The sequence below is a fragment of the Camellia sinensis genome, chromosome 8 (genome assembly GCF_055761805.1).
Source record: "Camellia sinensis isolate YWXY chromosome 8, ASM5576180v1, whole genome shotgun sequence".
Taxonomy (NCBI): domain Eukaryota; kingdom Viridiplantae; phylum Streptophyta; class Magnoliopsida; order Ericales; family Theaceae; genus Camellia; species Camellia sinensis.
The window spans coordinates 116,195,955-116,222,426 of NC_138968.1; the positions used below are offsets into that span (position 1 = coordinate 116,195,955).

Below are 26,472 nucleotides of genomic sequence, written 5' to 3' on the forward strand. Positions count from 1 at the left end.
GGTGTTAGGGGTTGTGATATAGAGGTCGCCGACCATAGGCTTCCTTTTCCTTTTATTGTCATGCCCATGAAGGGTTTTGATGTTATCTTGGGTATGGACTGGCTATCGTCATACTGGGATATTATTGATTGCTACTGCCAGAGGGTCACGGTTTGTACCTTGAGCGGGGAGTGTTTCTATTTCTTGGGGGATCGGGTTGGTAATGTGTTGCCACCGATGTATGATCCGCGAGGGCGGAGTGAACTTAGTGGTCTACTTGCTAGCTTTTTGAGTGGTGAGTGTGATGAGACCCAGATTGTATTGCCGAGGGTGGTTTGTGAGTATTCGGATGTTTTTTCCGAGGATCTCGTTAGTTTGCCACCTCACCGACAGATAGAGTTCACTATTGATTTAGTGCCCGGCACAGTGCCGATTTCTATGGCACCTTATCGTTTTACCCTAGCCGAGTTGAGTGAGTTGAAGATTCAGCTCCAGGAATTGCTAGATAAGGGTTTTGTTCGCCCTAGTGTTTCACCGTGGGGAGCACCGGCCCTCTTTGCTAAAAAGAAAGATGGTGCCTTGAGATTGTGTATAGACTACCGGAAGTTGAATCGGGCTACGGTCAAGAATAAGTACCCTATGCCCCGTATAGATGATCTGTTTGACCAGTTGAAGGGTTCCCGTTGTTTCTCTAAGATAGACTTGAGATCAGGTTACCACCAGTTGAGGGTCAGGAAGGGGGATATTCCTAAGACGGCATTCCGTACGCGGTATGGCCATTATGAGTTTTTGGTGATGCCATTTGGGCTTACCAATGCACCGGCAGTCTTTATGGACTTGATGAACCGGATCTTCTGGGAATTCTTAGATCGATTTGTAGTCATTTTCGTGGACAACATTCTTATCTATTCGCCTTCTGAGGAGAAGCACGAGGAACACTTGAGAGTGGTGCTTGAATTGCTCAGAGCCCATAGGTTGTATGCCAAGTTTGGGAAGTGTGAGTTCTGGCTAGGAGAGGTCAAATTCTTGGGCCATGTGGTATCTGGGGAAGGGGTGTCTGTTGATACATCCAAGGTAGAGGCAGTGCAAGATTGGGCACAGCCTAAGAGTGTGTTTGAGATTCGCAGTTTTCTGGGATTAGCTGGGTATTACCGTCGGTTTGTGAAAGATTTCTCCAGGCTAGCTTCGCCGTTGACTAGATTGACGCGAAAAGGGGTCAAGTTTGTGTGGAGTGAGACTTGGGAAAAGTCGTTCCAAGAATTGAAGGTTAGATTGACCACCGCTCCGATTTTGATTATTCTGGAGAGAGGGTTGGGTTATGCGGTTTATTGTGATGCCTCACGAGAGGGTTTGGGTTGTGTGTTGATGCAAAAGGGGAAAGTGGTAGCTTATGGCTCACGTCAGTTGAAAATACACGAGAAGAATTACCCTACACACGACCTAGAGTTAGCAGCAGTGATCTTTGCCTTGAAGATTTGGAGGCACTACCTTTATGGTGAGAGGTTTGAGGTGTTCTCGGACCACAAGAGTTTGAAGTATCTGTTTACACAGAGAGACTTGAATTTGAGGCAGAGAAGATGGATGGAGTTCATTGAGACTATGATTTTGAGTTGCACTATTACCTGGGAAAGGCCAATGTTGTGGCCGATGCCCTTAATAGGAAATCCATTAGTGATGTAGCTTGTATAGCCATCCGGGAATGGGAGATGTTGGGTGCACTTGGCGAGTTTAACTTGCTTCTGAGTGAATCAGCTGAGGCTGTGGCCTTGTTTTCTGTTGTTGCGCAGCCTACACTTGTGACCCGAGTGTTAGAGGCATAGAGAGGTGACCTTGAGGTAGAATCCCTCCAAGAGAATATCTCAAATGGGAAGGTTGAGAAGGGTTTGACGGTGTATCCCGACCTGAGTGTGAGATACCAAGACCGTTTGTTTGTGCCGGAGTCTTTCCGAGAGGAAGTACTCCGAGAGTTCCATCATTCACGTCTTGCGGTGCATCCGGGAGGCACTAAAATGTATCTGGATTTGGGTCGCCAGTTTTGGTGGCGGGGTATGAAGAGAGATGTGGCTGTTTTCGTATCGAAGTGCCTTACTTGCCAGCAAGTGAAGGCCGAGCATCAGAGGCCAGTGGGTTTGTTACAACCCTTGCCTATTGCCAAGTGGAAGTGGGAGCATGTCACTATGGACTTCGTTGTAGGCCTTCCGAGGACTCAGCGGGGTAGTGATGCCATTTGGGTGGTTGTAGACCGGTTGACTAAGTCGACGCACTTCATTCCTATGCGCGTGCGAGATTCTGTAGATCATCTGGCCGACTTGTATATTCGGGACATAGTGAGATTGCACGGGGTCCCAGTGACGATCGTCTCAGATAGAGATCCTCGTTTTACTACTAGGTTGTGGCAGAGTTTGCAGAGTGCCTTGGGTACTAGGTTGACCTTTAGTACAGCTTATCACCCCCAGACTGACGGGCAGTCCGAGCGTACTATTCAGATCCTTGAGGATATGCTTCGAGGTTGTGTCCTTGACTTTAGTGGGACGTGGGAGAGGCACTTGCCCTTGGTGGAGTTTGCCTACAACAATAGTTTTCAGTCTAGCATCGGTATGGCACCATTTGAGGCCTTGTATGGCTGACCGTGTAGGTCTCCAATGTGTTGGGCCGAGGTGGGTGATGCACCTTTGTTGGGTCTGAATTTGGTTAGGGAGACGACGGAGAAAGTTGAGCTTATCCGTAGGAACCTTGTTACAGCCCAGAGTCGCCAAAAGAGTTATGCCGACCGTAGGAGAAGGCCTTTGGCGTTTGCGGTAGGTGATCATGTCTTCTTGAGAATATCACCTAGGAGAGGTTTGATGAGGTTCGGGAAGAGTGGGAAGTTATCCCCTTGGTTTATCGGTCCCTTTGAGATCCTTGAGAGGATTGGGGAGGTTGCTTATCGTTTAGCTTTACCGCCGCAGTTGTCCGAGGTGCATGACGTGTTTCATGTGAGTATGCTTCGGAAGTATGAGCCGGATCCGTCCCATGTGTTAGATTGGACCGATTTGGAGGTAGATGAGGATGCCTCGTATGAGGAGAGACCAGTTCGGGTCTTGGATAGGCGGGATCAAGTCCTGTGTGGCAAGACCATTCCTTTGGTGAAGGTTTTGTGGAAACATCACGAAGTGGAGGAAGCCACTTGGGAACGTGAGTTGGAAGTCCGCGAGAAATATCCAGACTTGTTTGTTGATGTATAACCATGTATTGGTAATTTTGTAATATCGTTGAACTTTGAGAACATTGTATGTGTCTTAAGTTGTAAAACATTGTGAATGTTTTGGTTAATGGAAGTTTGTTTTAACATTGTGTATGTTAAGTATATTGTGGAAATGCAAGCATGATGATAATGTTGCATGTATTATGGAATTGTGGAAAATGAGTTGAAATTGGTAAATTTCAAAAGAATGCATGTTGATAATGCAGGTTGTTATGAATAATGTGTTATGCCTCTTGAAAAGAGATGGGATTGACCGGTAATGGGTCAGGTTGTTTAATGTTATGTTGTGATAATGTTGGGAATTGAGAAAATCTTATTTTTGAAAAACTTGTGTTTAATTTCGGGGACGAAATTCTTTGAGGGGAGGTTATAGCGATCCCGGTTGTCCCCTTACTATTCTATTGTATTCCGGACTCGGTTCCGCGATGTTGGTGGTGGTTTACCTTGTTGTCATCCTTTAATTCCACTTGATTGAGTTTTAGGATGTATTGGGCAGAGTTGTTACAGGTTGGTTAGGCTTTGGTTTCAATTCTTTGTTGCCCAGTTTTTAGGAGGTCCGCTCGAGCGGGTCTTCTTGCGCTCGAGCGGAGATTGCACGCTCCCAGTTTTGTGTGTCCCTGCAAAACTTCTGCAGATGTGATTTTTACGCTCGAGCGGGTTTCTCTACGCTCGAGAGGTGGCGCTCGAGCGGGTACTTTGGCGCTCGAGCGGGTAGTACCTATGGGTGTAAGTTCTGGGAGGGGGAAATCTACGCTCGAGCGGACTGGTTGTTGCGCTCGAGCGGATGTACTTTATTCTTGTGTCTTGGCGCTCAAGCGGGCCTTATTGCGCTCGAGCGTACCTAGTTTTTTGTTCTTGACGCTCGAGCGTTGTGTTCTCCGCTCGAGCGGGAATGTCGTATATCAGTTGGCAGCTGGGCATTTTAAAATCACTTTTTACATTCTCTCTCTCTCTCTTACTTTCTAAAAAGACTTTTTGAGAGTTCCTGTCTCTAGAAACTCCCTTCTCTCTAGGGTTTGATCTAGTTAGAGTGCTTTCCTTCCCTTCGGCCTTTGTAAGAGTTGGGTTGATCGTCTAGGGCTACACATTGATCCGAGAATATTGAGTTTTGGAGCACGTTGAGTTTCTTCACCTTCTTTCCTTGAGCTCCGAATTTGAGATAGGGATTCCTACTCACTCTTATGGTCGTTGACCTAGATATTTGGTTATTTTGATAAAGTGTTGAAGTTGGGTAAACTTTGGGACTTAGGGTTTCAAAATGTTAAAAGAGGGTTTGTTATTTTGAGTCTAAAATGTGTATTGTGGGTTCAAGATAATGATATCGTTATTGGTTGTTGATATTTAGACCATTGGGTCAATATTTGGAAATCTGGTGGAAAACCCTAATTTTGGGAAAATTGTGGTTATATGGAATTGAGTTGAAAATAATGAAATTGGTTCATTATATGGTTGAATAGTGGAGTTGTAACAACCCACATTTCATGTCCCAGTTATGTTGCTTGCATTATATGTTTTGCCGTGTTAAGTTACTGTCACAGCCCATATTTATGCCTTAGTCATGTTCATGAGCATTTGTATGATTATGACTCGTTGAGCTTGCGTCTGTATGTTTATGACTTGTTTTGCCTAAGTAAGGTCCACGCCTTGTTTTGTGGTTATGTGATTTGTCTAAGTGTTGTGTGCATGCTTGTTTCCTTCCTTGGTGCCTCAAGCCTAAGTTATGTTTAGCCGAAGTCGTGCCAAGCCTAGGTTATGTTAAGCCTAGATCATTCCAAGCCGAGGTCATCTTCAGTCTAGAAGTATCTTGGAACCCCTTTGTTTGACCTCCACCTTCGCCCTGGCATATTGGCCGAGATGTCATTATCTAGGCCGAGGTGTGAATCACCAAGGCCGAGGTGTGAATCACCAAGGCCGAGATGTGTATCATCTAGGCCGAGATGTTACCTTTGCACCTGAGCGATCTTGTCCTGGAGTGGTATGACCTAGACCGAGGTGTGGCACATCTAGGCCAAGGTGTGGCACAGCTTAGTCAAGTGTCGTCCTTCCTAGCCGAGGTCATTGTCACCTTAGTTACCGAAGCCTTGTCCTTATCCGATGTCACCACTTGCCGGAGTGCCATACCGAGTAGCTTGTTAGATACGCTTTGTCATAGTCTTGTCTTGTCAATCTAAAACCTTTTGAGGAGAACCAACCAGCCGTTGCCACGTGTCCGAGCTGAGAGTTAAGTCAGCCAATAGAGAGAGAGAACCCATCATTTTGTTGTATACTTGTTTCGAAGAGGAGAGAGAAGCTCTAGGAGAGGAAGAAGAGTTCTTGAGAGAGAGTGGATTTCTGAGCCTGATTCCTAGAGATCGAACCGTTAGATCCGTGTTCTAAGGTTAGATTCTTGATCTGCTCTTGTCGTTCTTTATGTTTATGTTATTGCATTGCATGATTGAACATGATTTGTAAGCCATGCATTGCTTTGAAGTTCGGTTTTAGAAAGAGAAAATAACATTCATGTGTTCTTCAAGGAAAGTTATGTTTTGATCCGAAAGCTCATGCCAAGATCCGTGTTTTTGTGTTTGTTTTCACATGATTTTCAAGTATGGGTACCCAGGTCCATGTTTTCGAACTCATAGCATGAAATCCCAGATTTTGTTATAAAGAAGTTATGATTTTAGCATCCATGTTCTTCATGATCTTCATGTTCATGTTCTTCCTGTTCTTCATGGGTGGAAACCCAGATCTCCAGACCTCACTTCCCAAGGTGTAGTCGCCGAGATCACTCTCACCTAGACCCCACACTTAGGCCAAGCATCGTATCTCACCTTGGCCTACCTTGCATGATCGCTTACACCTTTAGTTTGTCTTGTGCGCACCTCGGCATGCAGCCGCATGTCGAAGCCTAGGTAGCCACACCTCGGCCAGGAGGTGTGGGACCTTGGCAAAGACCTGGTTGGTACCCAGCATGTCTTCCTAACATGTAAAACATTGTTTTGACTTCCAGCATGTTTTCTTGAGATCATTTGCATGCATGTAAGACTTGTTTTGAGAAGTATGTTCAGTATGCCTTGCCATGTGTTGTAGGACTTGGACCTTTGCCTTGACCCCGACGTCCCAAGAACTAAGTGAGTGGTATTTCTAATAAAGTTATGTTATAACGTTTTGATAAAGCTCTGCCTTGTTTTGATAAAAGTATTTGTTAAGCATGAATGATATCCCTATTTTATGTATCAAGTATAAGCTTTGTTTTGAATGACATTCTTGGAACCGTCCTTTCGTGTTAGGGGACGTTAAGCCTAAGTAACACCGTCCTTTCGTGTTAGGGGACGTTAAACCTATGTAACATAGTCCTTCCGTGCTAGGGGACTTTAAGCCTATGTAGCATAGTCCTTTCGTGTTAGGGGACGTTAAGCCTAAGTAACACCGTCCTTTCGTGTTAGGGGACGTTAAGCCTATGTAACATAGTCCTTCCGTGCTAGGGGACTTTAAGCCTATGTAGCATAGTCCTTTCGTGTTAGGGGACGTTAAGCCTAAGTAACACCGTCCTTTCGTGTTAGGGGACGTTTAGCCTATGTAACATTGTCCTTCCGTGCTAGGGGACTTTAAGCCCAGGTAGCACCGTCATTTCGTGCTAGGGGACGTTAAGCCTAAGTAGCACCCTTGTTAAGATATCAGCCACCGACGGTCTATGAACGGGTGTGCTCGATGCCGAGGTTATGCTTTGTTTTGCCCGGAATGTCATCACCCCATGTTTTAAGATTTGACGCATGTTAAGTATGTAAGTTTTGTAAGATCAAGTTTGATGAACAAGATTTATCTCATGTTTTGTACAAGCTATGATAAGTATGGTTTTGACAAAGATATATTATGTATTGTTTTGAAAGACCTCGGGAATCATTCATTTAACCCCTTTATTACTTATACCATTCACTGAGTATCCAAGCTCACCCTCCCTATGTATATATGTAGGTAACAAGGAAGAAGTCAGCTACGCCGAGATGTGTGTTTTGTATGCATGTTATGTCAGCTTTGAGGATGTCGGCAATCCTGAAGATTTTGTATTCTTGATTTGTATTTCATGTATTATGTTTATGTCGGCAATTTTGATGCTTATGTATTTCGAACATGTCGGCTTGAGAAGCCTCTTGCCAAGATGTAATATGTATTTTTGTACTTCATTTCTATATGCATTCAAGTTGTAAAGCTATGAAAAGATGTATGCCATTTCATTTGACTTATGCACTGCTCTTATGGACCACTTGTATTTTAGATTATTGCTTCCGCATTTGTGAGCCCCCTATATCTATACTCTGATTGTGTGTGAATTTTGTAAGTTGGCCTTCGGTAATCTCGGATTACTAGCCATCACGGTACCAAACTACTAGGGGCGGTTTGGGGTCGTGACAGGAGTTAGATTTATTAATCGCTCACTTTTGAAAACATTGATATTTTATCTGTTGGAGGTTTTATTATCTATTTAGAAATAATTGCTTGGGCTACCAGTGGAGGGTAGTTTTGATTGTTGTAGACAATGCACGATGATTAGGCAAATTAAAACTAATCAATTGGATATGTCATAGAGTATGACGGTTGATAGAATACATTAACGTTATGTATTGATTGATTGTGTATATGACCTTTGTGTATATACGTTGTGTGTGTGGGAGAAGATAAGGGATGTACTCCACAGTTTAGGGGAAGATAGGGGATGAACCTCTAAACCGGATGTTGTTTGGGAGGAGATAGGGGATGGACTCCACTGATACAGCTCATATGCATGTCAGATAATGTGTTGATATAGCTCATATGCTTATCTTTGGAAGTGTTGATACAGCTCATATGCTTATCATTGGAAGTGTTGATATAGCTAATATGCATATTTGTTGAAATGTGGATACAACTTGTATGCTTATCTATTGAGATGTTGATACAACTAGTATGTTTATCTATCATAAAAATGGGAAATGTTCAAAATGAGTCATTGTCTCATATAAGTGGTTGGCCAGGTTCTGAGCCGTTGATGTAAACTGTGGATTGGATAAGAAATGGAAACTGAAATGAAACATGAACATAGTGGTCATGAAATGGAAATGGATTAAGAATTGGTTTAAGGAAATTGAACATTTGTCAATTGCTAATGTCTTAGTTATTGCTCATACTGTGTTTAGCATATCTCTACTGGGCGTTGGCTCACCCTTTATGGGACATTATTTTCAGGTACAGGTAGTATGCCACCTCCAAGGACATAGCTTGGATGATGATGAGAGTTGAAGACTCTTTTTTTATTTATTTTGATGTATTACATGTAAATTCAAGCCAAGGGCTTAATATGTATTGAGTTAGCACTCTTTTTTTTTTGTTAACTTGGAAAGCTGTAAGCCCATAGGACATTTGCTTTTGTTGTTAACATGTAATACAATGTAAGAATTACTCTGATGAATAGAAATGGTTGATTTCTTTTATATCAATGCATGTTTAAAGTAATGGGTTTTATGTATTTTTTTTTTTTTTTTTTTTTGAGGGCGTTACATCTATGCCTTGATTACACATTTTAAAAGGAATGTTAATTAATTCATTTACAAATTTAAATTTTAAAAAAAAAGTTAGTTAACCTATTTAAAATTTTAAATAACTTTTATGCCTTGATTTACACATTTCAAAAAGAAAGTTAATTAATTTATTTAAAAATTTAAATTTAGAAACTGAGAAGGAAAGTTAACTAAAATATAAATTTGAATTTGAATTTTTATACTACTAAAATATATGAATTAATCTACATCTTTCATAGATTTTTTTTCTTAATGTTTAATAATTTTATATGCATCGATATTCCAATCTATATATCTATATTATAGCAAACCAACATTCCATTAAAAAAAAATCATTAAACCTCCAAAGATTAGTGACATAGATAGAATCAAACAAAATGTGTAGGTCTTAGAGTTTTAAAGTAAAAAATTTATGTTAGAATTTGTTCAAATGTAATTCTCTTAATATTTATAAATATTTTTATTAATTGACAAAAAGCACCATAAACATTAAGATTATTATTATTTTTATTATATTAAGTTATTAAAATAAGATGTATTATAGGCTTAATCCAAGAATTGTTGGGAAAAAAAATTGACTCAAACTTAATTTTCTAGACTCATTTTTAATATTTAATCTAATATTAGAACCCATAAACTAACATGTATCGGTTACAAACCGATAAAGATAATTTTAAGCAATCAAGACAATTTTTAATGACTAGGTGAATGTCACATTGGCGTAAATATTCAGTCAACTAACTTTCACGTCACTTCTAATATTTAGTTCAACACCACAAGTCAATTTTAATCCATTTTCACATAAGAGTTATAACAACAATTTTAAGTAAACAAATTTTTAGGCTTTACAAAATAAGAAAAAATTAGTATATTAAAAAATATAATTTATTAATAAAATTAAAATTATGAAACTTATAAAATGAAATGTATTTATATTTTATTATAAATAATATTTTTGTAATTTATTATTTAAATTTTGCCAATTAAATTATGACATGCAGATTTTTATTAAGAACTTAGGAAATACAATTAATGACATTAGAATAAAAGTCTTCTTTTAGTGTAACTCTAATAAAAATTAATAAAATTTAATTGATTATAAATCACTTTTAAAACATATTTCAAATAAATTTTATATTATTATTTTAATTTAAAAACTAATTTTTAATTATTTATTTATACTTGTGCATAGCACGAGTAATATGCTAGTATATTATATAAGAAAAATAAGATTTTTAGTGAGAAAGCTTGAGAGTGCTCCAAAGTTCCATTCCACAATTACTAATTTTTGTGATTTTAAAAATATTTAAAAATAAATTTATTGGCTAACAAAGTAATTATAGATTAAAAAATAAATTAAAAAAACCACCTAAAATTTTGAATTACAAGTTCCTAAAATCTCTCTCTCTCTCTCTCTCTCTCTCTCTCTCTCTCTCTCTCTCTCCCACCCCAATATTTCTCTCTTTCCTAAATCTCATCTCATAACAAAGTAACTATACATTTAAAAAAAAAAAAAAAAAAAAAGCACAAATCTCAATCTCATAACAAAATAATTATATATTTTGTAGCGATTCCAGTTTTGCAACTTCACTGAGTTTGTCGGGGATCGAGCTGCCCGGTCAACTCACGGGGGTCCAGGGGGCAACGCCCCTTAGCGAGTCCTAGGGTAGCGCCCTGGCGGGGTTGAGGGGCAGCGCCCACGAAGCAAAAATGCAAAATGCATTAGAAGTTGCTTGTCCGCTTGAGCGGCCATTTATACGCTCGAGTGGAGAATGTTTGGCTTCAGAAGTTTGACCTATCTGCAAAAGTACTGGGAAAGTGTATTTGACGCTAGAGCGGGCCTTTCCACGCTTGAGCAGACCATGTTATATCAGTTCGTGAATCTGATATTTCAGATCACTTTTGTATATCTCTCTCTTTCTAAAAACCCTTTCCTTTCCCTTCTCTCTACATTTCCCTACGCCAAATTGGATCAAAACCTTGATTTCTCAAGATCCATTAGAGTTCTACCATAAGTTCTTCATCAAAGTTGGTTAACTTCTCGAGCGTTTCGTTGTGTGCGGTGAAGATCGAGTTTCGACACCGTTGATTTTTGGGGTTTCATCTCATTTCTTCTTCAAAATTTGAGGTAGGGATTTTCTTAGACTTATATATATATATATATATATATATTTTTGCAAGATCTATGTGATTTTCGAAATCATCTTTCGATAGCTTTGAAAATTGATTGTTGATTCAAGAAGTTGAGTGATTTTGAAAGTGGGTTTGTCTCTTGTTCTTTTAAAATGATCTTATGCGTTGATTGAAGAAAAGATGATTTTGGAAAGCTTTCTTTTAAAAGATTTGAGTTGTATAGTTTTGGTGAGAAAACCTAGAATTTGGGGATTTATTTAAAAGAGACGGAAAATCCATGAATGATATTGTTATATTTATTTTGTGTGTCAAAATAAATGGATGTTTAGAAAATTTCTTATTTATATTTATATAAATGATGAATTTCAAGGAACATGAGAATTGTTGTTCATTTTGAAAATTATTGTTTAAAACATTGAAATAGTCTTGAAATGACTAATTGTTGAGGATACTTGAGAAGAGAGAATTGTATTATTCCTTGGATGATGAATTAGAATAAAAATGTTTATATTCATCTTGTGTTATTGGCATATCGATTCATTTGATTACCTTAAACTTTAAAAGTTGATTTGAAAACTTGCATTAAGAAAAGAATGTTGAGAAACAAGTTTTCATGGAATGGTTTTAGGGTAAATACGGTGGTAAGTCTTGACAGGTGGTGTAGATGAAATTGAATAGGTGTCGAGCCTTCCAGTTAATACTGGTAAAAATGACAGATTATAGGTGTCGAGCCTTCCAGTCAATGCTGGTAAAAATGACAAATTGGTAGTACTTATATAGTCTACTTGCAGACACCGACCTAGGGATCACCAGAGTCGTATTTACCGCTCTTGAAATGAATTGTTAAGTTTTGAAGAATTGAAATTGCATGACATCATTGATCATAATGGTTTTCAAAGAGGAAGATGTGATTTTCTCTCAAAAGGGCATAGCATTGCATGTACATTTCATCTCTTGAGACTTGTATAAAATGTATATACTTAGTTAAGGATTTCCTACTGGGCTTTATGCTCACCCTACGGGATTTTTGTGCAAGAAAAGATGTGGTGATGCCGCCTAACTAAAGACGAGGAAATGTGTGTTGAGAGTATGAGACTCTCATTTTGCTGTGACTCTGTGTGTAAGCCAAAGGTTGTATGTGTGTAGGTTTGAATAACCGTTTTGTGTAACTAGGCTCAAGCCTTGGAAACTTGTAAACCCTTGGGGGTAATTATTTGTTTATTTACTTGTTGTTGGATTAATGTATTGTTGCATGAAGAACTATTGTATCATGTAATGTAAGTTTGGAGATTTATATTCGGTTTTCCTTGAAAGAGTGATGATTGTTGTATTATTATTTGGGCTAGAAATTTGGGGCGTTACATTCCCGAGCTAAGACACTTTGGTTATGATGGACGGTGGCCTTTGGCATGAGTCACGGGTTTCCTAATTTTTTCAAAAGATTAGGTAGCAACTCTGAACTATGGTGGTGTAGTCCATTTCTGGCAATATTTTGCAATAAAATGAATTTTCTATAAAAGTTGTCAGATTTAGACTCTCATTTTTTGTTTCACATTGTACTAGTAAGACTAGATCAGGAGATCGGGAGTTTGAACTGTTGGGCGTGCTTGGTAACCCTAAAAGAATCCCATAGCTATCAACTTAATGGATAGGTGGCTAAATGTACTCCCTCCACATCCATGAGGACTTGTTACACCTTTATAGCAGCTGCATAATGAAAATAAAGCTTGAATTAAAGAAAGAAAGGGAAAAAGATAATTAAACGTGTGAGAATATAACCTCTTAAAGAGGATGACTTCTCTTGATTTGCAAACTCTCTTTTAATTCCCTCAAATCACTTTAGATGTGTTGTTTAATGTCCAAAAGTCCTAACAAGAAGCCTAGGATCAAGCTTCAATGGAGTTTTAGTGTTCAATGCTAATGGGTAGTAGGTAAGAGGTGAGGAAAAAGGAGAAAGCGAGAGAGGTCAAGAGGCTCCTATGAACCTTGGGCAAAAATTTCCAACCCTATAGAATAAGCTGACAATCTTTATTCATAGAGCATAGGGTGTAAATATCTGAGATATTTGTGAAAAGTGTGTTGGACAAGTTGAAATTCCCGAAAATGTTTTGTACCTAGGAATATTCAGCCGGTCGTTCCCTTTGGTGTTCGGCCGAATGCATTTTTGACTGGCCATCATATGTTGTCCAACCAGTCAAAGAATACACCATCGGATCAACAAGGGAAGGTTAGCCAGAATTGAGAAGAGAAACAGGTATTTCAAAGAATCTCACCCCTTCCATTCATTCCTACTATATCCTTTGCTCCATTTTGTTTGGAAGAATACAACACTTTGATTTTGAAAATACGAGCCTCAGAACATTGTGATAATATTTGGAATTGCACCACTAAACTCATTTTGAAAGAGGTTTCCATTTTGCCCAAAACAGGCATTTGGATGGTTTAAAGTTTGGCCCTTAGGCTTCTTACTGTAGAACTTGTAAGATTAACACATCTCGCCTTTATTATTGGAAATTCAAAAGAGAGTGTCCAAGTCTTAAGGTTAGTAAAAAATGGGATGTCTACAGTAACTAAACAAGTATAAATCAATTTAGTTATTTAAAATACAAATGAAAAACAAATTATCTTGCACATACTTATGCATCAATTGTGATTTTTTGAAAACTTCCTTGAAAAAGAAGTAAGCATTAACTCATAGAACATGTTCACTATGATTCGACTGGGATGCCACTCAAACACAAGACTCTTCTTTTGGGGTCGTGTGAATGTTTAATTAAGGGTCAACCTAATAATCTATCCAAACTTGATATTTTTCTACAAAAAGTCCTAAACCCAAGTCCAATCCGAGTTCAATTTATTGAGTTACAGAAGTTTGAGTTGAGTTGAGTTGAGTTGGCTTGGTGGTTCCTTTTTTATCACTTAACTAAATTTAACATTGGACATAGAAGGAGTGCTCTTTAACATCATTCATAATTTCACATATTTGTTAGCAAAAATTTTGTTAAGGTAAATCAACAGAAGCCAATTCATAGACAAAACTTAGTTTTTACAAAACAAATATAGATCAAGCTTGTGGTTGAGTTTTATGCCTTAAACAGATTAAGGACTTCTTTGGAAGAAAATTACTGAGGAGAAATATAGAAAAAGAGAACTAAATTGGTATTAGACTGATAAAATTATTACTTACTTGAACTTAAACAATAATAAAGAAACAGTAACATTACTAATCAACATAGAGTAATAGTAACAAGCTATAGTTGAACTACTCCTAGATGCCAAGTGACTACTTCTAGATAGAAACTACTCTTAGAATTTACGTTTGTGTGAGATTAGTTGTATGTCTTGTTTGTATCTCTCTTGGTCTATTTATAGGTTTAGTCACATGAGAGAGATAGGAAATCTAAACCCACGACTTCCTCAACAGGTAATCTAAATCCATGAGTTTCTCAACATCATCCATATCCCATGTTCATAGGAACCACTTTGCAGATTTGGTGCTTTGACCTAGTCTTAATTCTAGAACCTGACTTTCAAATGGCTACAACAACTAACTCTTCTAGCCTTCCATTTAACATGTCATCATGCCACATCATTAGCACACTTGTCACGCTATGTTAGCATGCCTTTTGACAAGGATAATAATAATAACAATAAATGTGGCCAAGGTTATATTTTGAAAATAATCAATAGTCTCAATTGATAGACTATAATCTAACTTTGCCACAATCAACAAGCTACAATTGATAGAAACATAAATTATGGTGTCAACAATGTCCCCATTATTTAAGGTAAAAGTAGTTTTTCCTTAAATGATATAAAGTACATAATTTGGACATTCCATACTTGATTTTGAATCTGTCTAGAATATTGGTGGGTACTCACATTTGATTTTGTCGAATAACATAATGAAGAGCCACATCCCTTATTTTCAAATAAAACCTTTCTTTGTTAGCCATGTTTTGGCTAATCAAAGAGAATTCATTGCATATAGCATTTTTCAACCATTGTTATTTTTCAAAAGATTAATTTTTGGTATGATCTACAAATCCAAAGTAGATGTTAGATTCCAAAACTCACATAATTGAATGTTATGAAAATTTAATAAATTTTTCCACCTTGAACAATGTCAAACAATATAAACTCATAGACGAAGGGGTGCTCGTCATTTTTTTCCATGTTTGGCAAAAAATCATGCCCCCTATAATGGAGGCCTAATCTTGTCGATTGCAGGCTCCTCATACATTGGAGGCCAAGTTTGTCCCCCATCTCCCCAGGTATAGGCCTGACCCTATCAATTGCAATCTCCTTATACATTGGAGGATAAGTTTGCCCCTCTCCCCCCCCCCTCTCCTAAGTGTAGGCATGACTCTTGTTTTTTCATAATTTTGTTCAAAAGTTAGGTTATACTGGTGTTTCTTCCATGCTTTCAGAGAAAGCACGAGGTCTAAGGGGTCCATATCGCCCTCCTAGTCCAGGTTTGTTTCCTACTTCTTTGTGAACATAGACTTGGTTTGAGTTCATTTGAAACCTCTCTTGAACTTCTTCTTGGAAGGTTGGAGATCTATAAAAAGAAGTGGAGTCATGAAATGTTTGAACCTTTGCAAACCTAGGTGTGAAGGTCTGGGTTAAAATAGGCGGATTAAAAGTAGGTTGAAATTGTACCTTATTTACCTAGACCTCAGTTCTGGTTAGCTTTGGTGGGCTTGCCCCTCTGCTAGATCCTCCTATTGCTCTGCAAGTAGCTCTTACTTCTTCAGTACTTTGCCGAGGCCTCATCTCCACTATTTGCCTTATCTGATCAAGCATGTCATGCATTTGCATTGGTGTCAAGCCATTAAATTGGCCTACATTTGTTGCTTCATGATCATTCTTTTGGTCTTTTTCAAATTTGGCAGCTACTGATTGGCTATCACCAATGTTATCCTTGACAACATCCATGTCTCCCCCATACTCAAGAATAGGGTCCTCTATGGGTTTCTTGCTAGGATCACCAAGTTCACCCTGTTTCTCTTCACCATCACTCCAAATTAGAAAGGTCTTACTAGACGTGCCAATTTATGTTAGCAAAAATTTTGTTAAAGTCAATTGACATACAAAATTTAGTTTTTACAAAACAAAAATAGATCAAGCTTGTTGTTACCCAAAAGCAAACCCAAGGGGGGGGGAGTGAATTGAGTTTCTAAATGAATTGCTAAATTAAAAAACCCAAATAATAAACAAATAAAAAAATATGAAGAAATAAAGATGAGAGTAATAAATTAAAATTTAATCCAAATGATAAATAAATAAAGAATATGAAGTAAAAATAAATTAAGTAAAGGAAAGAGAGAGCAAACACAAAATTTATAGTAGTTCGGTTCAAACCAAGCCTATGTCCTCAATATCCTCCTTGAGATTTTTTCACTATTCGTCAAATAGTAGTTATATTCTATAGCTTCACATGTGCTAGTGAACCTTAACAATTGATCAACCCTGATCACCTAACCAATTAGTTGTGAATTTAGTGCTAGTCACACTAACCTAAGTGATTTTATCCCAAAAAAATCACTCACAAAAATATAACTCTCTTTTAGAAGAAAAATGATATGGGATTGAAAACCCTTCTACAATAAAGGTCAAATTCTCAATAAACTTTCTTTCAAAAGAAATTGTAACTCAATACAATATTTTAACTTGTGAATATCACCCAAAATTTTTCACCACTTTTGTATATTTTATTTTCTTCACAAAACTTCTTTTATAGACAAAAAAAACAAAAACAAAATAGCCGTTGGAATACATCTCTTAAATTTCGGTGTCTGCTCTTGATCTTAGAAGAAAATTGCACAGGACAATAGGCTTGACTCATGGAGGGAAATTTACACAAATCAAGAAACCAATGCAAAGACAAAAGGAAAGTAAATAAATAAAAAATGGAAACACAAAAACTATACACTTAAGGTTTGTTTGAAAAATCACCACTGTTTTGAAAAAATATATAATATATTTCAGTACATAATAAATTTCATTAATTTTAAATCGGTGTAACATAGATAAAATATATTTTTATATCGTGTCAAATGATTGTAAAATATGTATATTTGAAAAGTCACAATTCGTCCAATAATATTTTAGACATCATCAAAATCAAACCATATGATTAACGCTTGTGGTTGAGTTCTATACTTTAAACAAATTAAAGACTTCTTTGAAGGAAAATAAATGAAGAGAAATATAAAAATAGAGAGTTGAATTGATATTAAACTGATAAAATTATCACTTGTTATAAGCCACATGAACTTAAACAAGAATAAAGAAATAGTAATATCACCAATCAACAAAGAGTAACAGTAACAAGACATAACTGAACTACTTCTAGATGATAAGTGACTACTTCACTACAACATATAAGAGTTTTAGAAATCAAACGTTTTGCTCTCTAAAAGTGAAAATTTTATTGCAAAAAATATTTAGGGACCAATTTCTATCGTCACGAGGATAGTTGCTAAAAGGTCGTCCCGAAAAGTCAAAAACAAGGCTTTTAGAGACAATTTTTTGAAAATGTCACTAATAAATAGACTTTTAGGGACAAAATAATTTGGTCTCAAAATGGTTTATTTTTTGAGACAAAAAATTTGGTCCCAAAAGGATAATAATTTATCTCTAATGTCTAATTTTCGTTGTTAAAAATATAATAATAACACTTTTTGCAACAAAAATATTTGGTCCCTCAAAAATAATTGTCCCTAAATTTTGGTCCCTAAAACCTTAATTTTTTGTAGTGCTTCTAGATAGAAACTACTCCTAGAATTCACGTTTGTGTGAGTTGAGTTGTGTATTTTGCTTGTGTTGGTGAGAATACCAGAAAAAATTATATTTTATTGATAAATGATGCAAAGAAAATGAGATACAAATAGATCAGGCTAAGGCACGAATATCTCGTTTTCTTTAAGGAGATCAAGCCCACTGCGGTAGGAAGAACCCCAATACCGATGCAGCAGTCACAAAACTATGACTTGTCCCCTCCAGGATACAACAACCCGACCACTTGTCGTATGGTTCAGGCCAACTCTGCACAAGATGGTGAACCCAAAGCTCCACCAATAAAACACCATTTTTTGCTAGTAATCTCTCTTGTATAGAAAATAGTTGAGGTGTTAGTGGTATAGAAAATAGTAGATGAGAGGGACTATTTATAGGCCACTAGGATCTTACAATTACATCAAAAAATAATGACCATTAAATAAGAGAAAATGGTTACACAAAAATAATGACCATTAAATAAGAGAAAATGGTTATACAAAAATAATGACCATTAACCAGTTCATGAATTCTATTTAACCTCCATTTATAACCAAGAGGTTACCAAAGTAATGAAATCCCATTTATGAAAAAGATAAATCAATAAATAAATATAAGATATTAAAATGGTCCAACAATCCCCCACTCATTTTAATATCAAAAAATAAAAATAAAAATAAGAGAGATTACCAAACAAAGGTAGACTAGTATGCATCATGAAGGTGTGCTCTGCATTGAACCTTCCTTAGTGAAACAGCAACCTTTACTCCAGAGTCAGTAGTGGTCTCAGACTTGAACTATGACTGCTTAGGGGAAATAAAGTACTACTGCTCACACATAATAGTCCAGGTGTTGACATGAGCTTTAATAGCCAGCACATTACGGCCTTGTGCTAATCCCAGTTTTCATGAGCATATTTGAGAATAAGCCTTGTTCTCATAGAAAGTGGCCCCACTTTCATGCTCACATAGGTGAAATCTATCAAGGATGTTCTTGTAATTTACACACCCCACTTAACAAGAGCTACAGAATTTCATTAAGAGTATAAAAACTCAACCCTCCAACATTACAGGACAAATGCACTTACATCATAGGGATGGATAACAAAATATTAAAGAGTGCATTTTTTACAACCACCATATGATTCGTTCTTCCCATTGAACCTAGTTACAAGATCTCTGGTCCCTAGGTTGGGTATCCTCATACATGGTTTATGATTTTATAGGCTTCAAACCCATCCCCCTCGATGTATTCCAGACTCTGTCTCTCGCCAAGGCCTTGGTTAACGGATTCGCAAGCTAACGCTATAACCTCAGCTTCCATTGAAGAATTAGCAATTATCGTCTGTTTTTTAGACTTCCAACCTATAGCACCACCACCCAAGGAAAAAATAAAACCCGATGTAGAGAGAGAATCACCTGACAAAGTGTTCCAATCGGCATCACTATATCCCTCAAGTACCGCATAATACTTGTTAAAAAGCAAACCATAATTTTTGTTCCAGATAAATATCTCATAATTCTTCACATGGCTAGCCAATGATCTTGACTTGGCTTGCTAATAAACCTGCTAAGTACTCCAACAGCATATGCAATGTCAGGTCTAATACAATCAGTAGCATATCTCAAATTACCAATCATGCTAGCATATTCCTTTTGATTAATCACTTCTTTTTCATTTGTAACAACAGACAAATGTATGCTTGCATCAAAAGGAGTAGCAACATGTTTACACTCTAAAAAATTATATTTCTTTAACATTTTCTCAACATAGTGCGACTGATTAAGAAAAATACCATCATTAGTCTTGGTAATTTTAATTCCCAAAATAAAATTGGCTTCACCAAGATCTTTCATATCAAAATGGCTATTAAGCATATTTTTAGTCTCATTTATAATATGCAAATTAGAGCCAAAGATAAGTAGATCATCCACACATACGCTAATAATTACATGTACATTCTCACAAGTTTTATAATATATGCACTTATCACATTCATTCATCTTATAGCCATTCTCAAGCATGCAAGAATCAAATTTCTCATGCTACTGTTTAAGAGCTTGTTTTAAACCATAAAGGGATTTAGTTAGCTTACACACCTTGCTTTCTTGGCCAGGCTCCACAAAACCTTCGGGTTGGTCCATATAAATCTCCTCATCTAGATCTCCATTTAAAAATGCTGTTTTTACATCCATTTGATGAATTTTTAAATCATGAATTGCAGCCACTGCAACCAACAGTCTAATGGATGTAACTCTAGTAACCGGAGAAAAAGTATCAAAGAAATCAAGATCAACTTGTTGCTTAAAACCTTTAGCGACAAGCCTCGCTTTATACTTATCTATAGTTCCATCCGGTTTAAGTTTTTTACGAAGGACCCATTTACACCCAATAGTTTTACAACCTGGAGGTAAATCCACTAGCTTCTATGTTTTATTTGAAAGTAGTGAGTCTATCTCATCATTTACAGCCTCTCTCCAGAAAATAGCATCAGGTGATGATAAAGTTTCTTGCACCGTAAGAGGAATTTCTTCCACATTGTAAAGATAATAGTTAGGGCCAAAATCTTTTTCAACTCTAGCTCGTTTACTTCTTCTTGGTTGAATTTTAAAATTTTCTTTTTCTTGAAAAACTTGAGAAGGAGTAGAAGAGCTAGGCATAGATAAAATATTTTCAGAAATTATTTGACCCCCACTATTTCTAGATTTGAAAGGAACTTTATTTTCATGAAAAATAGCATCACCTGATTCAAAAATAATATTATTTTCCATATCAAAAAATCTATAAGCTGTACTATGCAATGCATACCCAAGAAAAGCACAGGTGGTAGCTCGTTCACCCAATTTAGGTCATTTAGGATCTGCAAGCCTCACAAAAGCTAAACAACCCCAAACCCTCAAATAACCTAGATTTGGTTTATGCCCCCGCCACAACTCATAAGATACAATTTTAGTCTTTTTGTGTGGCACTCTATTTATCACATGGCAAGCTGTCAAAATAGTCTCGCCCCAAAGATTTGAGGGAGCACCTAAATCAATAAGCATAGCATTCGTCAAGTCAATTAACGTTCTATTTTTTCTTTCAGCTACGCCATTAGATGAAGGTGAATATGGTGGAGTAGTCTCATGAATAATTCCCAATGACTGAACAAAAGAGTTGAATCCAAGAGATTCATATTCTCGGCCTCTATCACTTCTAATTCTTTTAATCTTTTTACCGAATTGATTTTCCACTTCAAGAAGGAATTCTTTAAATTTTTCAAAAGCATTACTTTTATTTTTTAATAAATATACGTTTGTGTATTTTGAAAAATCATCAATAAAATATCAGTTACCACCTCGAGTTAAAATTCCTTCAAACTCACACAAATCAGTATGAAATAATTCTAGCAATTCGTTATTTTTTTCAACACTTCCATGAGGCCTCTTGGTAATTTTTGCTTTACTGCAAACTTCACATTTCTCAAAAAAATTTGTCACTTTGGGAATTAACTCTAAACTACTCATGATTGCCACATATTTACTATTTATATGACACAAGCGAGCATGCCAAAAATTAATAGAAGACAACATATATGTGGTGTCATAGTAATAATTATAAAATTAATCAACAAGGAAATTTAAGAGATAAAAGCAACATTTATACTCATCTGTATTATAGAAAGCCACTTTTGCTTCATGTGCCTCGTAGTCTTCATCATTCATCTCCTCGGTTGGGATTTTGTTTGGATTCTTTTCGGTAAGAAGATATGTAACTTTCAAAAGGCTAAGGTAAAAAAGAACTTTTCCTTTCCACCTCTTAAAATGAACTCCTTTGAACCTGAAAGGCTTGTTGAGATCTCCAATTCCATCATTGGTTTTTTCTGGTACTTGTTCCATGGTTGATCTCCTTAAAATTGTTGGTGAAAATACCAGAAAAAATTATATTTTATTGATAAATGATGCAAAGAAAATGAGATACAAATAGATCAGGCTGAGGCACGAATATCTCGTTTTCTTTAAGGAGATTAAGCCCACTATGGTAGGAAGAACCCTAATACCGATGCAGCAGTCACAAAACTATGACTTGTCCTATAGCGATCCCGGTTTTCCCTTTCGTGCTTAACTGAAATCCGGATTCGGTTTCGTGAGGGTGATGTTGTCTTATCCTCTTTCTATCCCTTTCTCTTTGTGTTCGAGCTTTGGGTTGTGTTGGGCAAGTTGGGAATAAGTTGGTTGTGTTTTAAAACGTAAAATCTTTGCCCAGTTTTTGGTCTCTCCGCTCGAGCGGCGTGTAGACACCCCATTTTTGACCGACCTTAAGACTCAGACGTCACCGATTGAGCACTTGGTGATGTTGCATAATGTGCTCGTTCAGAAGTTTCAGAGTTGCGGCCGTGAGCCCTGCCTCCGGACTTCCGAACCCTCTTCTGTGCCTTGTCTCGGTTTGCGAACCAGGCTCGATTTTCTTTGTTTCTTTTCTTGAGGGGAGGGAGAGGTCCCGTAGACCATCTCTTAGTGGCCGTAGGCTAAATTTGGTGGCCGTAGGCCATTTTTCCCATTTCGGAGTCCGGTTTCGGGTTTTTCGGGACCGTTGGCCGTGTGCCTCGGTTCGAGACCGCCTAACCACCTCCGTTTGTTCTGATTTTTGGCATACATCTTATTTAATCCCTTTTGAGGGACACTGGGGTCTGAGAAACCCACTTCGTGGCCGAATGCCACTTTCGGTGCTTAACAGCCCATTTTCGGGACCCCGAACTGCGCGTATAGCGATCCCGGGTTTACCCTTGTTGTACAGTGATCCGGACATGTGTCCGTGGATGTTGGTAGTTGTTTATTATTTTGTTTACATCCTTTTTACTTAGTATTTGAGTTATGGGATGTATTGGGCGGGTTTGTTACAGGTTGGTCGAGTTTAGAAACCAAAACTAGTTGCCCAGGTTTTGGCCTGTACGCTCGAGCGGGGGTTTTGGCGCTCGAGCGGAGATTACACCCATTCAGTATTTTCCTATGCAGCGTTGTACGCTCGAGCGTGGTATTGGCCGCTCGAGCGGGGTTGTCTGAGTGCCGCTCGAGCGTAGAGTTGGAAGCTCGAGCGGAGGCCTGGTTCTGTATAAATGCTGGGAGAGTGCATCCGGCGCTCGAGCGGAAGTTTGGACGCTCGAGCGGAAGTCTGTGAGTGACGCTCGAGCGGGGTGTTTTACGCTCGAGCGGGCGACTGGGTTTAAGTCCCGAAATTGTGACTTTTCAAATCACTTTTTACTTTCTCAAAGTGCCTTACTTGCCAGCAAGTGAAGGCCGAGCATCAGAGGCCAGCGGGTTTGTTGCAACCCTTGCCTATTGCCGAGTGGAAGTGGGAGCATGTCACTATGGACTTCGTTGTAGGTCTTCCGAGGACTCAGCGGGGTAGTGATGCTATTTGGGTGGTTGTAGACCGGTTGACTAAGTCGGCGCACTTTATTCCTATGCGCGTGAGAGATTCGGTAGATCATCTTGCCGATTTGTATATTCGGGACGTAGTGAGATTGCACGGGGTCCCAGTGACGATCCTCTCAGATAGAGATCCTCGTTTTACTGCTAGGTTGTGGCAGAGTTTGCAGAGTGCCTTGGGCACTAAGTTGACCTTTAGTACGGCTTATCATCCTCAGACTGACGGGCAGTCCGAGCGTACTATTCAGATCCTCGAGGATATGCTTCGGGGTTGTGTCCTGGATTTCAGTGGGACGTGGGAGAGGCACTTGCCATTGGTAGAGTTTGCCTACAACAACAGTTTTCAGTCTAGCATTGGTATGGCACCGTTTGAGGCCTTGTATGGCCGACCGTGTAGGTCTCCAGTGTGTTTGGCCGAGGTGGGTGATACACCTTTGTTGGGTCTGGAGTTGGTTAGGGAGACGACGGAGAAAGTTGAGCTTATCCGTAGGAGGCTTGTTACAGCCCAGAGTCGACAAAAGAGTTATGCCGACCGTAGGAGGAGGCCTTTGGCGTTTGAGGTAGGTGATCATGTCTTTCTGAAAATATCACCTAGGCGAGGCTTGATAAGGTTTGGGAAGAGTGGGAAGTTATCCCCTCGGTTTATTGGTCCTTTTGAGATCCTTGAGAGGATTGGCGAGGTTGCTTATCAGTTAGCCTTACCGCCGCAGTTGTCCGGAGTGCATGACGTGTTTCATGTGAGTATGCTTCGGAAGTATGAGCCAGATCCATCACATGTGTTGGATTGGACCGATTTAGAGGTAGATGAGGATGCCTCGTATGAGGAGAGACCGGTTCGGGTCTTGGATAGGCGGGATCAGGTCCTGCGTGGCAAGACCATTCCTTTGGTGAAAGTCTTGTGGAAACATCACGGAGTGGAGGAGGCCACTTGGGAACGTGAGTTGGAAGTCCGAGAGAAATATCCGGACTTGTTTGTTGATATGTAATTTTGTGTTTAAATTTTGAACAATTGGTGAACTTAAGAGCTTTCATATATGTCTTAAGTTGTGAAACATTGAAAATGTTTTGGTTTATTGGATGTATGTTTTGGAACTTGCCTCGTTTGGAGGTTGAATGTGACATTGTATATGTTGAATCTACTGTTGAAATTGGAAAGATAGTGCATAATGTTGATGCATGTTGGAAGTAAATATGTTGTTTACATATTGTGGAATGTCTCATGTTAAAGGGATGGGATGACCGGTAATGGGTCGAATTGTTGAATGTTAACGTGTAACATTGTTTAAAATGAAGAAAAACTTGTTTTTGAAAACTTGTGCTTAATTTCGGGGACGAAATTCTTTAAGGGGGGGAGGTTATAGCGATCCCGGGTTTACCCTTGTTGTACAGTGATCCGGACATGTGTCCGTGGATGTTGGTAGTTGTTTATTATTTTGTTTACATCCTTTTTACTTAGTATTTGAGTTATGGGATGTATTGGGCGGGTTTGTTACAGGTTGGTCGAGTTTAGAAACCAAAACTAGTTGCCCAGGTTTTGGCCTGTACGCTCGAGCGGGGGTTTTGGCGCTCGAGCGGAGATTACACCCATTCAGTATTTTCCTGTGCAGCGTTGTACGCTCGAGCGTGGTATTGGCCGCTCGAGCGGGGTTGTCTGAGTGCCGCTCGAGCGTAGAGTTGGAAGCTCGAGCGGAGGCCTGGTTCTGTATAACTGCTGGGAGAGTGCATCCGGCGCTCGAGCAGAAGTTTGGACGCTCGAGCGGGAGTCTGTGAGTGACGCTCGAGCGGGGTGTTTTACGCTCGAGCGGGCGACTGGGTTTAAGTCCCGAAATTGTGACTTTTCAAATCACTTTTTACTTTCTCTTCTCTCTCTTACTTTTCCAAAATCACCATTGTTGAGCCTCTCACTCTAGACTCTACCTTCTCTCTAGGTTTTGATCTAGTAGGAGTGATTTGCTCACCTTTGGCCTTTACAAAAAAGTTGTTGATCGTCGAGGGCTTCATTTTAATCTGAAAATCTCGGGTTTTGGAGCACGTTGGGTTTTGTCGTCTTCTCCCTTGGAACTCCAAATTTGAGGTAGGGATATCCTACTCCTCTCTATGGGTTTTGTCTTTGAATTTTGGTATTTTGAGATGTTGGGCTTGGTTTGGTAATTTTGTGAAAGTTTGGGGCTTTTGTGTAATTTTACAAAAGTTGGGGTTTTATTCATAATAAACCTAGATGCATGTTTGGCATAGAAAAATGGAATGATTGTTGAATCATTGATAAAAATGGGACCTAAGGGTTGAAATGTTAATTATGGGAATTGACCTAATTACATTGTTTAATTAATTGGGATAATTAATTGAGAAGAATGAAGAAATGAAATGTTGATTGAATATCCATTGTGCATTTATTTTCTGTTTAGAAATAACTGTTTGGGCTATCGGTGGAGGATAGTCGTGATTGTTGTAGACAATGCATGATGATTAGGCAAACTGAAACTAATCAATGAAATGTGTCATGGAACCTGACGGTTGATAGAATACATTAACTGTATGTATTGGGTGATTGTATATAGAACCAATGTGTTTGTATACGTTATGTGTAGAGGAGGAGATGGGGGATGTACTCCGCGGTTTAGGGGAAGATAGGGGATGTACCTCTAAACCGGATAGTGATGGGAGAAGATAGGGGATGAACTCCGTAGATACAACTCATATGCTTGTCTAAAGAAGTGAAGATAGAGCTTATATGCTTATCTTTGTGATGTGTGGATATAGCCTTTATGCTTATCTGTGGATATTGTTGTTATACATATCTGTTATAGAATGTGGATATAGCTTATTTGCTTATCTGAGAATGTGGATATTGTTGTTATACATATCTGTTAAGCATGTGGGAAGTGCTTATATGCCTATCTGTTGAAAGAGGGGAAATGAAAAGTAATTGGGACTTGTAAGTCATTTGACATAAATATATGATTTATGTGATTGTATCAGTGTTGGCCATCTATCAATTGCTAATATTTTAGGCATTGTTCATGGTTGGTTTAGTGTATTTCTACTGGGCTGTGGCTCACCCTATATGGGAATATCATTTTCAGGTGCAGGTAGCATGCCACCTCCAAGGACATAGCTGGGAGGCTAGAGGCAGGCATACTTTTGTTGCTTAACTTTTGATGTATTACATGTAACTTCAAGCCAAGGGCTTAATGTGTAAACGAGTTAGTACTCTTTTGTTGTAACCAAGTGTTAACTTGGAAAGCTGTAAGCCCGTAGGGCATTTTGTTATGATGTTAACATGTAATACTTATGTAATGGAACTCTAAGGAATAAAGGAATGTGGTTAGTTTATATGTAAATGCCTGTCTTATTTGTTGGGTTTAATGTTATTATTTTGAGGGCGTTACAGCGC

General features: G+C 38.3%; 1 pseudogene; it reads right to left on the reverse strand.

Moving 5' to 3' along the window:
- Positions 1 to 15,828, reverse strand: part of LOC145797995 (protein PSK SIMULATOR 2-like) — a 99,425-nt pseudogene extending 83,597 nt beyond the window's left edge.
- Between the last annotated feature and the right edge of the window lie 10,644 nt (positions 15,829 to 26,472).